Genomic DNA, 22,210 nt, shown 5'->3' with positions numbered 1-22,210 from the left:
TAAAGGGAATTTTCAATTACTTTGAAGCAACTCAGCACACTCTTTTCTCATTTAAATCTAGGCATAACTATCCCATTGCCCATTTACATTGTCTATCCAAGATAAATACAGTGACATGTAGGCTCTATATGTTGTTCATCTAACTGCATATCACAATTTGAATAGGAATCCTTCATTCATTTGATTTTTCTCCTGTTTATATTTCTGCCTAATTCTTTTGAATGAGTCGAGATCTTTTGAAAAAAATCTCTTCAATGATCTTTGTTTGATGCAACCACATGATGTCATCTGCAAACAACTCTTGGAGGATCTTGCTATCTATAGCAAATGACACTCCAACTGGGATTCTGTCATATTTTCATGGTTTTAGATGATGAGTATATTTGATGAACATATGTCTCCCTGCCTTATGCCTTACCTGACCTTAATAATTGAAGCATCCTTGAACAAGGTTCTCTGATGGCGGAAACTTGATTGATCTTGTTTTATTGAGAGAAGGTACCTTGCTGAAAGACATCTTTTAAAGCAGCATTTTACCTTATTGAATTAAGTGTTTTAAAGAAGATAATTAGCAAAAAAAATGAGATCTTTTATTCTCTACATCTTTGTCAATTTTATTATTTTAAAGATATAGTCTTCTATGGATTATTGGTTGCAAAAATCTAACTGTCCTTTCCTGATCTTCTCATTGAGAATTTGTTATTGTTGTTCAGTCACTTTCAGTTGTGTCTGCTTCTTCCTGACCCTATCTGGGGTTTTCTTGGAAAAGATATAGAAATGGTTTGCTATTTCCTTCTCTGATTCATTTTATAGATGAGGAAACTAAGACAAGCAGGGTTAAGTGACCTACCCAGGGTCACACAGCTAATAAGGGTCTGAGGTCAGATTTGAGCTCAGCAATGTGCATTTTTTTGACTCCAGGCCCAGTGCTCTATCCCCTGTACCACTGAGCAGCCCTAACTGAGGATTCTCATTCTCATTCTCTCTCTCTCTCTCTCTGTTCATATGTATGTATGTATATGTGTATGAATATAAATGTATATATATACACATATACATAAGGTAACATATATTATATTCATATATGTAATTTAACTTTTTGTGAGAATTAAATCTATATCTGTATCTATATATATATATATATGTATGTATGTGTAATTCTCATAAAATGGTAACTTAATGAGGAAATACATATGTAAGTTGGTAGTAGCTGGTGTGCTCTATGTTCCCCTTTTCATTACATTTTAAATTTCAGTATTAATAATGATTGAAATTTTTCCCCTGACAACTTGGTACCTTCCCCTTTCCTTCAAACACCTTATGAATTGATTCTTCAACACCCACATATATTTTGTTATCTTTCTCCAGTACAGATGTCCTGTATTTATACTTGGTCTAATCCAGCTGCTCCTCTTGTTTTGTTCTCTTTAGTGCCATTTCATTGGAAGAATATTGATATTAAAAAAAAAAAGATGACCCTTCATATCAATGAGCAGCTTAGAATCATTAAAAGTGCTGTACAGTTTTTCAAATGCAGTCCAACCCCAGTTCCTTCTAATTAATTCTGGGCCAGGCTATTTTCTTTATATATGAAACATGTAAAAATCCTCCTCTGATAATTCCTCATCGTATGGAAGTGAGTCCTGGTGGGCTACACCATCAAAACCCAAGATCCAACAGGTCTTCCCAATCTGGAATGACTTCTTCTTTGGACCATGAGATTTTCTATGTGTTAAACAAAGAGTAATCTAGTCAGAGGGTCTTACAGAGGATCAGCAGCAGAAGTGCAGCTACAAGACGATTTTTTTTTTCGTCAAGAGAAGACACCAGGTTCATCTCAAGTCACACATTTACTAGCTGTGTGATCTAGGGCAAAGTATTTTTTCCTCTGGTGTTCAATTCTCTCGTCTATAAAATGACAATAATAATACCTGACCTATAGTTAGATCAAAGGATTGATGATAGAAAAATATTTGATCTTTACAAACCTTAAAAAGCTACAGAAATGTATATTATCTATTAGGCTTTACTTATTTGTTTCTTTTTTAATTAATTGATAAAATATTTTTCTATTATCATCATCATCTGAATATAAACTATGACTCTCCCTCCTTCATTCAGGGAGCATCCTTTTTTTGTCTTTTTTAACAAGAAATAAAAAATAAAGAGGATAAAACTAATAGAAATATTTGCTCAATTCAATAGTATATGCAGTATTCACATCTACATCCCACCCATAAAACATTTGTAAAGAAGGAAGGAAGTTTCAGCAATTAGTATTATTATAAGGAATGCCACCTGTATTGGTGGAGGTAGTACCCATATGATGAAATCCCAGATCTTTGAAGCATTGAGGAAGGCATATGAACCTGGGACAGCATTGTCTAGTGGTCAGAAAATTGCCTGGAAGTCAGGAGATTTGATTATCCAAGCAACTTCTGAGAATTTAGGCAATTTATTTATCCTCTCTTAGTTTCTTCATCTGTCAAATAGAAGGAGGATGCCCATACTTCTGAGGTCATTCTGAGGTCAAGATGTGGTGATAGATGAAAAGTCAGACATGCCACACACGTGGCACAATCAAAATCCATAGAACTGATCCTCACTTTGGTTTTTCCAAGGGAGAACAAGATTTCTATAGATAGCTTCTATGCTTATTCGCCTTCCTATTTAAAGAAGGATAATAATGTCACCATTATTGGTGATTTAGTCCATTACACCCAGGCTTAATGAGGATTTGATGTCTTGACCAGGAGCTTGGATAATATCCACCTGCAGTTTGATGGTGCCTGGCAAGGGAAATTCACAAAAGGGAGGGGGAAACAGCTCCCCATCTAGTTTACTCAGATTTTGTGATTCAAGAACCTCTATAATTTTTAGAAGAACCCTTTATAAGAGGATAAGTTTTCTTTGGGACTGGGCAATAGGAGAAAAGTAACCAGATCTCTATTAACATTTTCTCCTTCCCTGCCCCTTACGCCTTTTTTTCTATTTTTTGTCTCCTTTCTTCTCCTTTTCCTGTTAAAAATCCTCAACTTTCTCTTATTCTTATCCTTCTCTTTCTTCTCTCATTTTCTCTTGCATCCTTTTCTCCCATCCTCCAATATTTTCTATTTTTCTTTCTCTCCTCCCATTTTCCTATTCTACCTTTTTTTTGTTTCTCCCTTCCTCTACAATCTTTCCTTTTCTCCCCTCTTTATCTCCTTTTTTCTTTCCTTTTAAAAACTCTCTCTCTTCTTCTTCTGCCTCTTCTTTCCTACCTATCTGTGATAAAATAGAAGGGGAGAGGAGGTGAGAGGGGAGTGAGAGACGGAACCATTAAACAGTGCTGATGAGTCAGCACAGTCAAGGGGAAAGATTGCAGCTCCAGTTTCTCCCATCTGTAAAATGAGATTGATTTTCCTTGTTACCATTATTGTTGAATGTGATGTGTGAGGATGAAGGTAACAATATGTTGAGGGTGTAAGCTCAGTTCCATGTGGACAGTCTTGGGTGGGTAAAGGTGAGAACTTCTAAACCTTAGAGTTCTCATGAGGCCCCCCAGGAAACAGCAGGGAATTGAGGAGTGAGATCTCATGTATTTCCGCCTCTTCCCGTGAGAACGTGATGGGAGAGAGCATCCCTGCCCTCGACACTGGCCCGGATCTGGGCACACCTATTGTTATCTAACAGGCACGGTATTCAGGTGCAAACTATGCGGCAGGAGAGCTTAAGTAGGGTCAGGAAAGCCCGAAGGCGCTCTTAGCGCTGAGGGGCCCTTACAGGACAGAAGGCCCCTTTTCCTCTCTTCGCTCTTCCCTCCCTCCTCTCTCTCCACTTCCACTTCTGCTTTCATTCTCTTACTGTAAGATCTTTGCCTCCTTGGGAGATTTCTCTCTCTCTCCTAAGGAAGAGTTCCCCCTGCACATGTAACCAGGACCCTGAATAAAGCCTAACCCTTGTTCGACTCTGGAAAGCCTCTTCTCTCATACGTTTATCCAGTTTGGCCAGCCAAAGACCTGTGATAGGTAAGGTAAGACTCGGGTAGCCCTCAGGCCTCTAGGCCTGGCAACAATATCTACCAAGTACCCTTTTCAACCTTTGGAGTTGAAGTTGGAGGATGGAGAGATTGTCGGTAAAGACCCTAACTCAGGGTTTGATGAAACTCATTGGGTAAATCCCTTATAGCACAGTAGATAGAATACTGGATTTGTAAGCATAGGACCTGGATTCAAATCCTAGGTGGTTCTAATGTGAATTTGAGCAAATCATTTCCCTTCTTAGTACCTGTTTCCTCATAGGTATAATAAAAAGTTTGACTATGTGATTTCTATGCTTTCTTCCAGAGTTAAATCTTCTTCTGTACTCTAGTTCACAGTGTTCCTAACTTTTCTTTGACAGTCTAGATATACCTATTGGTCCCTTCTCAGAACAATGATTTTCAATGTAGAAAATAAAATATGTGGGGATTGCAATGGAAAATATATAAAAAGTCACTCAGCAAAATGTTTTTTAAAAGTTCAAAGACCCTAACCTATTCTACACAGTAATACCTAGTAATCTTAAATAATGAACTGCTGAGATAATATTAATTTCCTGCTTCAGCGCCTTCAATGGCTTTATGTTCAATCATTTTTCAATTGTATCCAATTTTTCATGACACTATTTGAGGTTTTCTTGGCAAAGATATTGGAGCAGTTTGCCATTTTGGCAGTTAATTTTACAAATGAGGAAACTGAGGTAAAAAGAATGAAGTGACTTGCCCAGGGCCACACAATTAATAAGTGTCTAAGGCTGGATTTGAACTCCAGAAAAGGAATCTTCTAAACTCTATCTCTATCTGGCACTCTATCTACTGTGCCATCTAGTTGCCCAGGTCTTCCCATAGCCTACCACATAACATATAAACTCTTTAGGGTAGTATCCTCCACAATCTGCCTCAAAAGTTAACTTTGCAAGACTACTTACTCACTCTACTCCACTATAAGTACTCTATATTCTAGTCATACTGTTTTATCAGTGTTCACTGTTTTATCATTATATTCTTTCTTATCCCTGTGCCTTTGTAAACTTATCTTCCCTACATCTGGATTGTCCCACCCTTCTGCTCATAGCTGGTTGAAGTTCTTGCTGTCTTCCAATGCTCATTTCAAATACCACCTCCTGAAAGAACCCATTCTTTATTCTCCCAAATTGAAAACAATCTTTCTGTTCCCGGAATTCCCAAAACACCATTTCTTTCCTCTCATGTTTTCACAACATCTAGTTTTATAGTTGTGTGTGTGTGTGTGTTTTATCTATATTGCTAGGTTTAAGGTCCTTGAAGGAAAAAAAAAATGTTATTTACTTTCCTGTCTGCCTTAGTACATGGCCTAGGGAATTTTATAAAATAAGAACTTATGTAATGTTTGTTAAGATGAGTGAAAATACCTTCTTATAGTCCTTTTTCTCAAATCTTTACAAACTCTATGACTTAACTGAGAAAGATGGAGGACAACTAAGAAGTCCTTTGATGAATAGTTCACCTCATAATTGGTAGACATTGATCAATAATAATCCCTCATGCTCATATGGCACAATTTACAAAGCATTTTCACATTTATTACATGCTTTTATTTTCACAATTCGGTGTAGCAGAAAATTTTGTTTATTCAATAACCATTCACTAAATGAAAAGCACCTTCCTGCTTGTGTGCCTTCTTGAAGAGGATCAAAATTACATCACTATGCTAGAGTCAAATTACAGTATTGTAGTTGATCAGACCAATGTGAGCTTGGAAAGTTCTACCACAGGTTGGGCACAAACAGCAGATATGAACATTTGGGGCAGATTCTCTAAATTTGCACATCTCATGTTTCTTTTGAGCTACTTCAATTCTGCTTTGCTCATAGAACACAGTACCTTCTCTCATGTGGGGATGCCATGTTGAACAGTCCTTTGCCACCATCTCCCATGTTACCCAATCACTTTCAAAGTTCTTAAGAGAAACCTGGAGAATGTCCTTGTATCTCTTCTTCTGACTACCATATGAATGTTTGTTTTGTGGAGTTCTCCATAAAATAGTCTTTTTGGCAAGCTCATGTTTTACCCTCAAACAACATGACCGGTCCATCTGAGTTGCTCTCTCTGAAGCAGAGTTTTAATGTTTGGCAGTTTAGTTTGAGAAAGGACCTCAGCGTTTGGCATCTTATCCAGCCAGGTGATCTTTAGAGTCTTCCCAAGACAATTCCAAATGGGTGCAGTTCAGTTACCTGGCATGGTTGTTACCCTCATGTAGCTTCTAATCTACAGAGATAGCATATGATAATAGATAGAGTAGTGGAATTGAAATTAAGACCTGAGCTTGAATCTCACCTCAAATACTGGCTGTGTGACCCTAAGTAGGTCACTTAACATTTCTCATGTCTAGTATTCCCATTTATAAGAATGTAGATTACAATAGCACATCACTGTGAGAATAAAATTGTATGAAATGCTTCAAGTACTTTGCAAATCTTAGAGCGATATATAAGTGGGAGCTTTTATTATTATTGTGTTACTTTATAGCTGACACCACTGAACCTCAGAGAGTTACTTTCCTGAGATCAGAGGACGTATAAAGTAGAACAGCTGGTATTAGAATTGAGGTCTTCCCCTGCTTAGTTCAATGTGATATGATCTTCTTTTGTCAAATAAATAAAACTATTTAAAAATTAAAAGTCAGTTGAAATATCTCCTTATACCCAACATCTCCTGTGTCTGACTGGAAAAAAATAAGTCATTAAGCCCCTGACCTTGCACAGAATATCTTATTCTGACATCTCATTAAACTGTGAAGGTGACACAGGCTTCCCATATGCTACTGTCAGAGAAGTACAAGCTGGAATGATAAGTCCTAACAAGCTGAAGGACTTTGAAACACATTCTTGGTAATGGACATTATGTCACTGGACTGAGGAAGGTCCCAGCTCAGTTTGAACAGGTTGGCCACCAAGTTGGCTACAGCATGAGGGAACAGCCCAGCATAGCAGCTCATGGAGACTGTCTATTAAGGGGGTAACTGGGATTAAGGATATACCTGAGATCCTTAAAATATCAATCTTAGCCTGTCCCCTGACATCTGGGAATTTAGATATTCTCTACCCAGCAGGTTATCTATAGGTTATCTAAGTTAGGATAGTGTCAGAGTGAACAGTGGGGGTCATTCCAGTTCACTGAGGGAAAAATGCAGCCTGAATTTGTTAGCTTTGCTGCAGCTGACTCTGGCAGTATCAGGAAGGGAAGAAAGATGTAAACAATTTCTGAAGCAACACACCTGGAGGAGGAATCCAGCTGTCCATACTTCAAGTCTCACCAGGCATTAAACACGTGAAACAAATAGGATAATGGGACTTTCAACCTCAATACTGTAATCCTTTTCAACATAGGCTCTCACTTTCTTTGAATACTCCCCAGTTGTTAGCTTTTTTTTCTCCAGACTGAGAAAGGCAAGTTTAGAGTAGTTCACAGATGATTTTATCCAAATACCTCATAGATTCATTGGTAATTTCATCCAAGTGAGACCTAAAAAGACTGTGATTGAACCAAGGACTCAAAACAGGTAGGATTTGAACCAAATTACTTGAATTCTTAAGTCCAATAATCTTTCCATTCTTCAAAAAAAAAACTGGAGGAAAGGGTACTTTGTAATTGGCTTATTGAGCAGTAATGCTTTATCACAAAATTGTTGGCATGTCAGTTAAATATATAATTTTAAGTGACTTACTGCAATTTTAAGAGTTTACATGTTTTAATAATATTTTAGAGCTATTTTTCTATAGAAACTTTGCTCATGAATTATTGTGTAACTCAATAGAAAAGTAAGCCATGAGCAAAGAATAGATGTACATCAGTTTCAGGAATAATTACTCACACGTAAGGTGGTGGTGATGGAAGTAATAGATAGAGAATTCTTCTTGGAGTCAGAAATACCTGAGTTCAAACATTAATTATTAGGTATGGTATCAGAGGAATTGGGTTCAAGTCCTAGCCATGGTACTATCTACAGTATAACTTTTGGAAAGTCACTTGACTTCACCTCTAAAATCAGCAGGTCAGGCTACATAGTCTCGGAGGTCCCAGCCATGTCTACATCTACAAGCCTATGACTGTGTGGCCTTGGACAAGATATTTAACTCCTCAGTATGGTGAGCAGCTCTCTGTTGTAGAGCAGTTGTTGATCTGCCTTGGTAGGAGTTTTTTCAGCGCAGAATCCATATAGCAATGAAATCACATCTGATTAAAAAACAAGTTGACAACACACTTTCCTCACAATAACCCTAGGAGGGATGTAGAGAAGTAGTCATTATCATCCCCATTTTTGCAATGAGGAAACTGAAGACCTAAGAAGTGACTGATTTGTTCCTGACAACAACAGTTGTATATAACAAGAAAAGATGTAGTTGTTGAACCCAGGTCCATAGATTCTACAATACCACAACCTCAGACCATAGATCATACTGTTTCTTATCTCAAATTGCCATGAATCCCGGTAGAAATATTATCCATCTTCATGGCACAGTTTTCAGAGGATGAACAAACTGGTTGCCATTTGAGGTGGTAACTGACCTTTTGTAGGTCATGACAGGATACCCCATAGGAAAGTATATATGCAGTGAAAATCATGGCCTATGGAACAGCTCACCAGAAGACAATGCCATTGGAGCAGCATGTTAATGTGAAATGCCCTAAGCAAATCAGCGAACTTATCTTCCAGGAGGTTTAGACTTAACCATTGCGCAGACCACTCTGCACACTGCACATACAATATTGTGGAAGGTGCACCTCAAAGAATAGGGCAGAAAGCATATTATACGAAAATAAAGTGTGGAGTTTTCTTTTTAAAGCACAATAAAACTAGAGGTAGAGTTGTTGCTAAAGTCTGTGGATATTGTTTGATAGCAGGGATGTGCTGGAGCCAGCTCTGACCCACCTGTAAGCCATTATTGATTTTTCAGTGTTAGCATTTACAGCTTAGAAATCAGCAGTCACTATAAATCAGGGCTTGATTTATTGTTTTTTTGATTATCTAAACTTTAGTGTTAAGAATAATGTAGATTCAATTTAAAAGTGTATGGGCGTACATTGTTCCTCCCATCTCCTAGTCTGGTTGTTAAATATTTGCTAGTTCTTTAAATATTGCTTGAATTCAGCAGGAATGTCATAGAAGGCTCGGGAGATGATGTCATCTTTGGGCCACCCATTCCTACTAACTGTGAGGTGATAAAAATAACTGGCATTTATGTAGCACTTTAAGGTTTGCAAAAAAACAAAAAAAAACCTATTTATTATCTCATTGGAATCGCACCACACCACTGCTTGATAGACACTTGTGTGCCCTAAGAAAATCTCAACTTAAACAAATGAAAAACTTTGATTCACAAAGCAGATCAATGAGGGCAGTTATTTTCACTGGGAAATGATTCTTCATTTTTTTCCCCAAAAGCATCCATATGATCATTCCTTTAAGCAGAAAAGTCTGATACATTGAAAGATATGACTAGACTTACAAAACTCCATGGCACAAATGTGCCATGGTATAGTGGAAAGAATCCTGGTGTGGGGATGAGTATCTGAGTTTGAAACACATCCACCTACCTGAAATACTCTGAACAGGTCACTAAAATGATTTAGACCTCAAGTCCCTGATCCTGACAATTACATGGTTGGATTAGACGGTTCCCTTCTAGGATTTCTTTCAGCAGGGGGACCAGTCAGCAGGCCATTACAGTAGTTCAGGCATGAGGTGATGAAGGCTTTCACCAAGGTGTTGGCAGTTTTGAGAGGAGAGAAGTAAGGAAGATACAATCAACAAGATGGAATCATCAAAGGGCGCCCCAGTGGGCTCCCAGACCCTCCATTTGCCTGCTGCCTTCCCTTCCATACTTCAAGCACCAGAATTCTTTGCAACCACCACAATGCCTGAGGCTACTTCCTGCTACCTCTCCATCCCCTCCCCAGAATCCCAATCACAAGATCCCCTTTCCAGCTTCTCCCTTCAGCCAAATAAGGAGGGGTGGCAGGGAGGGGAGATGAGGAACACATTCAGCACACGAGCACACCTGCTTCTGTCTCCTCCTCTGAGCCCCACAGCTTCCTCGCACCTGACATGTGCGCAGAGACAAATCTGAAGCCTTTGACGGTTTTGTTTACAAAGGCAAGCTGTGAATTTATTTGGTTAAAAACTAGGCATAGCTGATCATTCCATTCCACATTATTTTGATAGGGAAGTTTGTGGTTGATGATAAGTTCTTTGAGGCAAGAAGCTGGGCTTTTGCTCCTTTTGTATTCCTGACAGGGACTAGTCCTTGGCAGCAGATGGTCAATAAATGCTTGTTGAATACATGAATGAGGGAACACATTGCGGGCAGTTCCTGCAGCCTTCCATTTACTTAGTAAAACAGTTGCCCACAGATGACAGGAATCCGGTTCTTATTCAGTGCTGGGTGGTAGCACTCTAGTTGGCATGTGGGAGGATTCTGGCTTACTGTTTGATTAGCACCTCCCCAGTTACTTGGAACCATTTGAATGGAGCAGGTTAGGGTGAGTGATATTCTCCTGAAACATTTTCCTTTCTGCAACTGCTTAGCGCAAAAAAAGATCTCAATCCATCCTGCTTCCTGTATGATTAGTGGCAGCTCAACTGTTTATAGTCTGTGAAGTAGATAATGCAAGCTTTTTTTTTTTAAATCCCTGAAGTCCTTTTTTGTTTAGTATATGTGTGTGTGTGTGTGTGTGTGTGTGTGTGTGTGTGTGTGTGTGAGAAATGTATAACCGCAAAGCTCAGAGTTAGGAGATCTGGTTCCTGGGGTTGCTGGGCCCAAAGGAGTGGACAGAAAGAACTCCCTGGAATGACTGCCACCCATCCTCCATTCCAACAAGGAACACTTCCCAAATCCAAGAGCAGGGTCTTTAGGTAGAGCTTCCCTAGAACAGTTGACTCTGATTTTAGGGGAAGACAGGTTCAATGCCAGCCCAGATTTGGAGGTCTGAATTTTTGATTCTTGATCTTGAAGGAAACATTCCAAGAGCGCATGATCTCTGGATGTGAATGATCCAGGAATGTCTTCCAAAACCTAGAGATGGACATGGATCCTTAATATTCTATGGTCTATTGCATGAATGGGTAGATTAATTGCTTTTTGCAATTAAATACAAAAAAATCATCTCCTGTAGACTCACTGACTGCATTTTCAGGACAAATCTAGTAGTAAAAATGATGACTGAACTGTTCTGACATGGTTTTGATTTCTCCCACAAGATCTCATAATTTGAAAGCTTTTCATTCCACATAACCTCTAGATTAGTAGAGTTTACTATGGTGATGAAAGGCAAGCTCCTGGAAAGCCAAGAAGATAGGGGATTCAAACCCTGCATTTGGCATATACTCATTTTGTGGCCCTAGGGAAGTCATTTAACCTCAAAATGTTTTAAGTAACTCTCTAAGATAATAAATTAGAGAAAATGTACTGATTGCATTGGCTATGGAAGTTCCAAGATTTGCTCTTCCAGTGAAATCATTGTTTCTATCCCTATGGGAACATCTTAAATTCATAGAGATCAGTGTTAGTTGTGGGCAATAGTTTTTGTCTCTGAGAATGCTCTGGTTTGAATACATTTTATTGACTAAATTCTCGTTGATATTTTGAGATCTGAAAGGCAAAAAATTTCTGATGTATAAGAACTGGTGATGTATAATTCTAACTATCAGATTTTGTCTTGAGAGTCTTTCAGTGACTATTACATTTTTAGAATGATGTGTCGTATAGCTTTTACTATTTCTTTGCACAATATTTATAGATTGATAAGTCTGAGTTCCTCAAAAATCAGTGGTGGTGTGGCAATGACCTGACTTTGGATCAGGTTATTATTATAAACCTTTCCATTTCTATAAACAAATATACATGACAGTCATTTGTTTGATGCTTCTTTGTTGACATATTGTTGGGTGAGTTCAAGTTGATTTCACTCAGAACAGCATTGTAATTGCCTTTCTCAGATCTTAGCAATTTTATCACTTTCACTTATCATCAACAAATCCAGGGGCATGTGCCTATTACTGCTGAGCTGAGTGAAATCTGTTTGCTGACAAAATATCCCTGTTGTTGTTATTTACCCTGTTTATCATATAGTCTAAAAACGTTTATCAATATTTTCCATTTTTTTTCATGAGGGAGCTTTTATCTTTCTATGCCTCCCTTCGGGTGATGGCTTATGTGTTTCATTAATATTGTTAGATATTGTTGGGATATTTTCCAAATCTATTATTACATAAATCCATTTTACAGTTTCAAAATAGTGTGGATCAAGGCTAGTATTAATATGTGTTCATTGACTTGACCGTGTTACTCTCATTGAGCCTTGATTTCAGGATGCCAGTATGTCTCTGAACATAGCCTTTTCTTTTAGACTCAATGGGCCTAGCCTGGAGGGTATCAAACTATTACTAAAAATCATCTTCTTGTGTTGGTTCAGTTTGAACTCTGGATTGAAAATTGAAACCTTTAATTACTATATTTTCTTCGTATACATAAAAAAATATTACTTATCAAGCCCAAATGATATATTTTAATATCATGAGATATTTCACAAGATAAGCAACCTACTAAGTATGTTTTGGGTGGAACTATATACCTTAATGTGATCTATGAATATCAAGTGATTAATAAAGATGCTTAAATCCAATTCTCTCTTTAACTTGGATGACATACTTGATTCTCTTTGGGAGAGATAACCTATCATCATCATCATCATCATCAAAATAGTTTTTGTCATTTTGGTCAATGGAGTTTGGGTAGAAATGGGTATGGGATGAGTTGCTATCCTGTTATTATTCTTTTATATTTAATGTTCTGTGTACTATTATAGTAAATCCCATGAAGTGGTTGCATATATACAAATTTGCACTGTCTGAAGTTATAGTTATATAAAATATGGTAAGTGGAATCAGCCCAATGGAAATTCACAAAGCAAATTCAAATTACATGGCCATTTCATAGGATTCATTATTCATAATAATCAGTACTTGTTTTCAAAGAAAAATCTTAGTGTGTAAGCACGTCTTCTATGGGCTCACTGAAAGCTTACTTGGGACAGATAGAACAGCAAGGACAACATGTACTTCATCCTGTTCCTCCATGATTTTGATCCCTTCTATTAGGTCTCTATATTTTAAAAGCTTTTCAGTCCATTGAGTTTAGATATTAAGTCTGATATAGCAACATCTATTAAAATCTAATAATTTTCTAGTTCTTATAAAGTTTATGAATTGAATTCTCAGGATAATTTTGATATTCTTATTTTGATTATGGAAATTTTTCATGTTGGTTTATTTTATTTTTGATACGAGTATTTTTATTTGAACTGATCTTAAATCAGTCTATAATTAAAGTAGCATTGGAACCAATCTCTTTGAAGCCCCAGGAGACTGTAAAAAGTCTATATTCACATCTATGTTGGGGAGCTTTGTTGGGGAAGGAAAAAAATTCTTATGGATCTGACAATTAAAAAAGGCAAGAAGTATTCAATTGGAAGATTTTAAAAGTTTTTTTTTCTTTTTAAGGATTACATAAATTATATGTAAACTATACCATTGCCTACCTTACTCTTTCTTCTTTGTCTGTATCTATGTAACGAGTTACTTTGGTATAGCAAGGTGACCTTCATAGAGGTAGTAATTCTCTATAGCAATGGATTATGCAATAAGTCAAATTATTATTATTATTATTATTATTATTATTATTATTATTATTATTATTATTATTAAATGAACAAAGTCCTGAAGCCATATCACAGAACTTAGGGATGCTTACCTTAAACATATTTTTAAATTGCATGTCACCTTTGTTGTTCCAGTTTTTAAACCTTGAAGCAATCATATACATATGCAAAAAAAATATACCAATCCCATCTTTTCTTTGCGTCAGTCGGTAGATCAATAAGCATTTATTAACTTTTTCTTTGCTATGGTGTTGCTATAAATAATTTAGTGTAAATGGAGATATCGTTTTTATCAATGGCCTCTTTATGGTATAGACTTAGTAATGGAATCTCTGGGCCAAAGGGCAGGGTATGGGCATTTCAGTCAATTTCTTTGCTTAATTCCAAATTGCTTTCCAAAATGGTTATATTGATTAATAGCAAGACCAACAATACACTAGTATGTCTATCTTCCTGCAACTTCTCCAACATTGATGATTTCCATCTTTTGTCAGCTTTGACAATTTACAAGGTGTAAGATAAAACCTCTGGGTTGTTTTAGGAGGCAGCTAAATGGCTCAGTGTATAGAGGAGTCAGGAAGACGTGGTTCAAATTTAGCCTCAGACACCTAGTAGCTGTGTAACCCTGGTCAATTCCCTTGTCTTCTGTTCGTTTGCCTTAATCCCCCACAGACATAAATGACAAACCACTCCAGTATCATTTGCCAAAACAAACAAAAAAAGAACACAACGACAACAAACCAATCAAACAAACAAACAAAATAAAAACTCATGTAAGATATTGATGGGCGATACATAGTCCATGGGGTCAGGAAGATTTGGACACAAGTAAACAACAACAAAGGTAAAACCTAAGGGCTGTTTGATTTCTATTTCTTTTATTATCCGTGATTTGGAACATTCTTTCAAGTGGTTGTTAGTAGACTGTTCTTTTGAGAACTCTTTGTCACTATGTGACTACTTATTTATTGAGGTATGACTTTTAGCTTTATGCATACATGTGCATATGTATACACACGTGTATTAATTATTTGTATAATTGGGATATCTGAAAAATGTAATATAATTTTCTCCTTATCTTCTTATCTAAGGTGCAGAAATTTTACCTGTGCTAAAAGTTTTCAGTTCCATGGAATCAAAGTTATCGATTACATTTTTTGTAATTGTCTCTTTCCCTCTTTTGCTTAAGAATGCATTGCCTACCCACAACTGTGAGAGGTTCACAATTTGTTTTTCTTCCAATTTTTTTCGTATCATGATTTTGATATTAAGGTCATATTTCATTGAAAATATATTGTGGAGTGTGTTACGAGTTATTGGTCTGAAACCACAATTCTCTGAGACTTCTTTCCAGGTTTTTCAAGCAACTTTTTTTTTATCATTTCTTTTGGAGAAGGGAAGGCAAGGCAATTGGGTTAAGTGATTTACCCAAGGTCACACAGCTAGTAAGTATCAAGTGTCTGAGCTTGGATTTGAACTCTGGTCCTCCTGACTCCAGAGCCTATGCTCTATTCACTGGGCCACCTAGCGGCTCCTCTAGCACTTTTTAATTGTGGTGCGTGAATATAACAGAATATTGCTAAGCTGTAAGAAACTGCAAATGTGATGAATAGAGAGATGCATCTATGCATGAACTAAAGCTGAGTGAAGCAAGCATAGGCAAGAAAACAGTATATAGAATGACTGTAATAATGTAATTGGAAAAATAACTACAAAAAATCAAAAGTACAAGTTGACAAATTACAAAGAATTAGTATGGCTCAAAAAACAGATAAGAAAAGACACTTCAATTCCACTCCATTGTAGAGGTGGGAGATTCGCAGATGTTTTACATTGCATGTTTTCAAAGTTTTTTTGTTTGTTTTTCAAAATAAGATTTATTATATGGAATGATTTTCTGTGTTGGGGGGAAATAGAGAGGGAAACTGTGAGAAAAGATATTAAACAAAAGATATTAATAAAAATGCAAGGCACTGTGGTAAGTACTATAGAGAATACTTGAGAACTACTTGAGAAATTAATTGAATACCTTCTAGGTACATATGCATATAGAGACATAGATATGGATACGGACATGTATATAGATAATATGGGTGACTGGTGAACTCTGACCAACACTAACAAGGAATGGAGAGGGGGAAGGAAGAGGAAAGAGGGAAAAATTGGAGATTGCCCAGAAAAGGTCTCCTGAAGAATCTGGGGTTTCAGCTGGTTCTTAAAGCAAGCCAGGGAATCCAGGAGGCCAATGTGAGGATTCACAGCATTCCAGGCATAGGGGTCAGTGAGTACAAAGACACAGACTCAGGAGATGGAGTGTCCTGTGCAAAAAAATAGCAAGCAGGTTAGTATAGCTTAACCTTACTCATTTTTGCTTGCCTTTTTCCATTGTGATATAAACAAGCACTCTGACTCTAAATTGCCTACATACTCTTTTCATGAAACCACTAAAAACCTCAGGCACAGATTGTAGCTTTATTTGGAAAAGGGGGGAATTCTACTTCTTATGGGATGGGAGGATGGCTCTAAGGTATGAGACATAAATAAGAAGGGGCAAAAGCAGAAAAAAGGGGAGGGAAGCCTGTGACTTGCCTAGAACATCCTTTAGTCTCCAGACACCATTTTTTTTTCAGGACAAGATAAGAATCCTAGTCACCCCTCATCTTCCAACCCTATTCTATGATCTTTTATATATACTTAATACAAGACCTGCACTTTTCCACATCCATGCCTTGAGTATTATCTACCTTATGGTGATTAAATTAAAAATATATGAATTTCATACTATAGAATTTTGCCCAAGGCATCTACATGTTCTCCACTATTTGGTATGGTTACTTCCCCTTTTTCTATGCAAAGGCTCTTTCAAGATCTTTGAAGAAATGGGTTTAGAAAGAGGGAAGGAGAAAGCGAAGAATATATGGCTTGTTTTCTGGATGACAGCAACAGCTGTAGTCATGCTGCTCTTATAATGATGTGACAATCTCCAGGATTAACCTCAGATATTCATTCTTATCTTAAGAGGGAAAAGACAGAAGAAGAAAGAGGGGTAAAGATGTCTCTGCACTCTTGCAGGAACAAAAACATCAGTCAATCAAAAAAACGTTTTTGATACTCTGTGCCAGGCACCTTGCTAAGTATAGACCAGAAATTGAGCAGTCACTGCCCTGAAGGAGTTTACATTCTAATGGGGAGGATCACAAGCCCATGTAAAAGTAAAGGAGAGATAAAACATATATGCCACAAATACAAAGAAGCTAAACACACAGTAGTTTGGGAGGGAAGGCACTGGGTGAAGTGAGGATGGGGGGTGGGGGAGGAAGGAAAGGCTTCATGTGGTGTTTGAGTTGTGCCTTAAGGAAAGAGAAGGATTCCATGAGGTGGGGGAGGGGAGGTGGGAGCAGAAGAACAAATGAACAGAGAAACGGACTGTGATTTCATTATGAGAAGACGTTTTCCATGAAGGATAAATATCTCTCCAAGGAGGAGGCTTTGCCCCAGCTTTTCCTATTACGTGGCTCTGAGCTTGTTCTCTGCCCTGTGGCAAAAAGTGAAACACACTTATTGGTCAAGTTATCATGCTCATTCCTACCAGATATTGTTCTGAAGAGAAACCAAAGTTCTCTATTTTATGGTTTGAAAGCACATACATAGGCACAAGTGGGTGCACACACATACACAAACAAACCCTAATGAGTCAATCTGTCGATCAACAACATTTATTAAGTGTCTGACCTGTGTTAGACATTTTGCTCAGTGCTAAGGATGACACAACTGAAGTGAAAGAGTCCCTCCTCCCAGGTTGGGACTTTCATTCTACAAGGGAGGCAGGGAATAAACATTTATATTGCACCTACTATGTGCCAGGCACTGATCTAAGTGCTTTTTTTACTTATATTGTCTCATTTGATCCTTATAAAAAATCTTCAAGGTAGGTGCTATTATTATCCCCATTTTCTAGTTGAGAAAAGCAAGGCAGATAGACCTTAAGTGACTTCCCAGGATCACACAGATATGGAATGTTTGAGGTTAATTGGAACTCAAGTCTTCCCAACTCTAGGTCCAGTACTCTAGTTATTGATCCATTAGTTGCATCAAATAGGAGTGAATTTCCAGTAAGCAATTCAAGGCTCAATTTCCAACCCTACTAATACTGTAAGTACTACTGAGGCAAGTCTATCACTGAGCAGTACAGAAGTAAGAAGACTGACAAGTCAGAGAATGTAGCTTCAAATCTTGCCCCTGTGGCTTACTGTCTATGTAATGTTGTACCGGTCATTTCTGGGCTTGGAATCAGAAAACTCTTTCAAACTCAGCCTCAGACAGTTAATAGCTATGTAACTGTAGGCAAGTCATTTAACTCTGTTAGCCTCAGTTTCTTCATCTGTAAAATGAGCTGGAGAAGGAAATGCAAACCACTCTAGTATCTTTGCCAAGAAAACCCCAAATGGGATCACAAAGGGTCAGACATGACAGAAACAACTGACCACTAGAGCAACTAGAGCATTTATATAGCACTATAAGGTTCTGGGAAGTACTTAACGTATTATCTCATTTGATCTTTCCAACAACCCTGGAAGTAGGTGATAATATTATCTCTATTTTGCAGATGAGGAAACTGAGAATGAATGAAGTTAAGTTACTTGCCCACAGTCACACAATAAGAATGTAGCTGAGGCAGGATTCAAACTCAGGTCCTATTGACTCCAACTTTGAGTCTTTATTCACTGCATGACTCCTTGGAGCCTTAGTTCTCTGCTGTGACAAATTCTCTCAGAATGAAAAGTTTGGACTGTATCTTTCAATCTACTTTGAGTTCTAAATCCTGTTATTTTAGGATTATAGGATCATAGAACTACAAAGCGCATCAGAAGCCATCTAGTCCTACTCCCCCAATTTAAGATGAGGAAACCAAAGCCAAGGTAGGATACATAACTTTCTTGAAGATATTCACATCAACAGTGGGATTGTAACTCAGAACTTCTGACTGCAGATACACTGTTTTTTTCTAAGGAAAATAGAGTTTTATTTTACCTGCTTTAATCCTCGAGCCTATTTGTACACTTTGGTCCCAATGAAGAAGAGTAAATACCTTGCTTATAATTCAGGTTTGCTCAGCATTGGGAGATTAGGGCAACAATCCCAATTTCGGATGTAGCTGAAGATTGCAGAAGCCCTTTTTTGAACCTGGATCTGGTTAATGGACTCATTATTGGGTTTTAAACTTATACTGTTGTTACTATTATTATTACCATTAGAACTGAGGGGAAATGATTATGTTTTCTTCATTCTTAAAGTATACAGACACTTTAAGGTAATCAACCACTTTTTAATCTACTAAAATTAGTCTTGGAAAGGATGTAAACTTCACATCTCCCATAAAAGCTGGCCATTAATCACGCAAATGCCCAGAAAACTGAGGCTTACCTATTACACTGAATTTCTTCAAGTTTTTAATTGGTCTTGGCATTTCTGTGCATAAGAGTAAATGCCAAAAGAAGAAGATCTAATGAGGGGTAATAGAAAGCTACACACACATTTTAACTTTCTGAGGAAATCCTCCAATTGAAGGATTAGACATAAGGAAACCAAAGAATACAGAAGCTGTCCAAAATAAAAGAACACTTAAGGAATTATGGTAGTCATGCCTAGACCGCACAACTAAATTAGCAAAGATTAAAGTTTTTTGTCAATTCAGTTTACAGCTTGTTGCCATTACCTTCCTGTGCCAGATAGGAAGATCATGTCCAAGAAAGGACGAAAGAATGAATCAATCAATGCACCATCAATACCTTGTTAAATGTTTACTATGTATCAGATGATGGATGTACAAAGGGAAAAAAAATAATTTCTGCCTGCTAGGGCTCACATACTTTTATTTTAAAGAACTAAGTGGAAAACAGCGGCTGCTAGGTGGTTCAGTGGATAGCGCCCTGGAGGCAGGAGGACCTGAGTTAAATCTTGACTCAGGCACTTACTAGCTATGGAACCCTGGACAAGTCACTTAACCCTGATTGTCTCCAAAAGAAAAAGAATAGGAAAAAAAAAAAGAAAGGAAGGAAGGAAGGAAGAAAGAAAGAAAGAGAAAAAGAGAAAGAGAACTAAATGGAAAACAAAACAATTCAATTTATTTTTATATTGGAACTGCCATACACGGTATACCATAATATACATTTACAAAGAGGATTTGCCATAAAGCTAACGTGAAGGGGGGGATGGAGGGTGGTTTAGAAATGACATTTCAACAGAACAACTGGTTCAGTTTTATGGCGAGAAGAGGGAGAAAGCTCCAGAAAAATGAGGTAGCCTGATCCACTTTTTTCATACATTCTACTCTGTCTTCATTCTCCCTGATCTCTGTCTGGAATCAGTGACAGAATGTCTTCACATGTTGCAGTATCTTTCTTCCTTTTCATCGTGACTCTTCTCTACTGGAAGCAGGATCCTCAAACTCTCTACTTTTGGGGATACCCTCCATGGTGTTTTGTTCACATGTCAGACCCCTGTTATACTAACACACTCCTGGCTCGTAATAAACATTTAATAAATGTTTACCAACCAACTTACCACCTGCCCTTGAAAATATGCTTCTGAAAGGAGAAAACTCCTTGGATTTAGTCATCCTAGAACACACAGAGGCTGATGGAGCCTTCCTAGCTCTGAGAAACTGAGGTCAAAGCATACTAGTTGTACTATACATACAAGTTTCTTGATTGTTTTTTATATCGGGGGAGGGTTATTAATTTCACCTTTGAAAAAGAACTCATAGATACTTCATAGAATTTTCCATTCCAGATGTCTGCTTGTCCTTACTTGGCAGGAAATGCAAAAGGATGAAGGCTGTGAGACTGAGGAGCTTACATTCTAATAGAATTGCTCTATGAAGAGGATGATAATCCCCCTACCACTGCAGACCCTATTAGACCTCTTGGGCTTACTGATCATATCAATCATTTGCTGTCATTCCATCTAGTGTCAGATCTTGGCTTCAAATTGAATCCATAGAACTCAGGGACTTGAAGAATACCACACACACACACACACACACACACACACACACACACACACACACACACACACACACACACACACACACCGGAACATTCACATTTGGTCTTTTCCTTGGAAGGGATGGTCATATTCATACATTGACATACAGCTCCACAGAATTGCCCATATACCCAATGAATATCTCATCAAAATGGGTATTCCCTCTAGTTATGCAGATAGAAACTCATCTATGGGAGCCTTTCCTAACAGATTCTTGTACGCATCTTCCATTTAATTAGTCACAGGGAATGAACCCCATGTCCTGAAGCCTTTCCTCAAGTTCTGACATTGAAAGGATGGAGCTGTCCTTCAAGTACTCTTGCCTCATGACTAGCTCATCTTCTTCTCCTCCTTCTTCTTGTTCTTCTTCCCTCCTTCCCCCATCCTCTGTCGTCTTCTTCAACATATCACTGACAACATGCTTTTACTCTGCTTTATCCTAATTCCTTATTTATAGTGTATTGTGGTATATTCACATTCATCATAAAGCTCTGTTATACTTTGAGAGATACTCTTTAAGTTCTTTGGAGATTAACATTCCATGATATGCAGACAGATAATATTAGAATCATATTGGAATTTTAAAAGATGAGCCTTTGCTTTAGGGAAAATCTTTGGGTCATTAAAAAAACTGTACACCTTTGCAGAGGCAATTCAGCCTACCTTTCTCTTCCTCTTTAAATTTGGGTGCTCAACTTATTTTTCTAATTTCTGTGTTTGTCCACAATCCCCCTCCCCATCTCTCTCTTTCTCTCTCTCTTTCTCTCTCTCTTTCCATCTCTCCACACACATACACACATACACACACACACACACACACACACACACACTCACACACTATCTTTCTGTCTATGTCTATCTACCTAGCCAGCCTCATAGAGGATAAATGATTTTGTATCAAAAGATCATAGACATAAGAGCTAGAAGGGACTTTAGAGAGCATCTAGTCCTAACATCTTATTTTGCAGATGGAGATTTGCTCAAGGTCACAGTTTTTGATTGTATCATGGTGAACCTAAACTTTTCTTCAACACCAGGCTTCCTTTCAACTGAATAAACAAATGAAGGTCATTGTTCATAACAACATGGAATTTTAGAGTTAGAAGGGACAACAGTAGTCACATGGTCAAATTCATGCTGGAAAAAGGATACCTTTAACAATATATTTGGACATGTTGTCAACCAGACTCATCTTGATGATTCTGTGTGGGGGGGGTGGGGAGGGATATTGAGGGGGAACTTATATTAACTCCCAAGAAACTCATTACATTTGAAAAACATTCTAATAGTTAAGAAATTTTTCTTTATATCAAATCTACTCTGATTTAACCTTTACCTTACACTCAAAAGTTTTATGAGTCATTAACAAAATGGAAAGAAAAAAAGTCTTCAGTTGCCCAGACATGATTCTATTTCCAGTATTGCTTCTCAGCTAAACTGAACTAC

At 37.6% G+C, this 22,210-nt stretch overlaps 1 long non-coding RNA gene across 1 annotated transcript in view; it reads left to right on the top strand.

The window, feature by feature from the left end:
- Positions 1-7,348: 7,348 nt before the first annotated feature.
- LOC140520390 (uncharacterized) overlaps positions 7,349-22,210 on the top strand; it is a 179,508-nt gene continuing 164,646 nt past the window's right edge. Inside the window, exon 1 of the long non-coding RNA XR_011972488.1 lies at positions 7,349-7,559. This is a non-coding gene — a long non-coding RNA (uncharacterized lncRNA). The remainder of the gene's footprint in view (positions 7,560-22,210) is intronic.

This window comes from Notamacropus eugenii, chromosome 1 (genome assembly GCF_028372415.1).
Source record: "Notamacropus eugenii isolate mMacEug1 chromosome 1, mMacEug1.pri_v2, whole genome shotgun sequence".
NCBI classification, from domain to species: domain Eukaryota; kingdom Metazoa; phylum Chordata; class Mammalia; order Diprotodontia; family Macropodidae; genus Notamacropus; species Notamacropus eugenii.
This window is presented reverse-complemented; position numbering and strand designations above follow the sequence as displayed.